The sequence below is a fragment of the Typopeltis vanoorti genome, chromosome 17 (assembly GCF_054136105.1).
Source record: "Typopeltis vanoorti isolate ZY-2024b chromosome 17, IOZ_Tvanoo_1.0, whole genome shotgun sequence".
Taxonomy (NCBI): domain Eukaryota; kingdom Metazoa; phylum Arthropoda; class Arachnida; order Uropygi; family Thelyphonidae; genus Typopeltis; species Typopeltis vanoorti.
The window spans coordinates 108,413,455-108,414,431 of record NC_143565.1 but is presented as its reverse complement, the minus strand read 5'-3'; the positions used below and the strand labels follow the sequence as shown (position 1 = coordinate 108,414,431).

Genomic DNA, 977 nt, shown 5'->3' with positions numbered 1-977 from the left:
GCTTGCAATATTAAATGTTAAATGTTTAACGTTGCAGGCAGCGTTAAATTTAAATTCTTTGAATAAAAAAAAAATTTTGAATAAAAGAGTAATTGCTGATTATAACTGATTTGTAGCTGTAACTGTAATATACTTATATAAACCATTTCGTTGATAAATTATTTCCATTTTTTATTATATTAAAATTTTAATTTTAATATAATATAAATATTATATTAAAATTTATAAAATTATAATGCATATATATTGTTACTGAAAAGTTTAAATAAAATTCAATTATATTTTAAATTTTATAATAATAAAAGAAATACATACCATACACCTTTTTATTTTTCGTATAGATTTTGTAGTGGTTCTTTCCGTTTGGCAAGCCTAGCATACTTACCTGGCGTTGGGTCTTCCTTGATCATTAAGGAGGATGCCCCAGAAAGAGACTGACCCATAGCACACACGGGTTGGTTGACTTCTGCCACTTTCCCAAACTGGGATAGATGGAACGCGGAATTTTTGGTAGTTGGGGACTGCGTTCGCGCTTTCCCCTTTTATTGTAATCAAAAATTAGTTGATAAATTTACTGATCACAAAAGAAATTTATTTTAAAGCAATTCTTTGATATATACATACATACATATATATATAATTTTACAATTTATTTTAAAGCAATTCTTTGATATATACATACATTCATATATATATAATTTTACAATTTATTTACATAAAGAATCAAACAATAAGCATCGAATCTGAATTACTTTTTGATCAATGTGCGTTCAGAAATCTTAGAGAGTTTTGAATCTCACATCGCGTTATATCCAGGCTCTGGACAGCGCTTCAAAGCAATGCAATGTGTTCCAGACGTCCTTGCCCTACCACGGAGCATTAAGACAGATTTTTGTCTTAATATATTCCTGTTCGGCCTCGCCTACTCCCTATACGGGAACAAAAAGGCGTTAGCTGATTTTTTTTTTTTTTTGGTA

The 977-nt window shown here is 29.3% G+C and overlaps 1 non-coding gene across 1 annotated transcript; it reads left to right on the top strand.

Moving 5' to 3' along the window:
• Window positions 1-377: 377 nt before the first annotated feature.
• LOC150097756 (U1 spliceosomal RNA) lies at window positions 378-542 on the top strand. The gene has a single exon (XR_016549757.1). It is a non-coding gene; the product is annotated as a U1 spliceosomal RNA (small nuclear RNA).
• The last annotated feature ends 435 nt before the right edge of the window (window positions 543-977 follow it).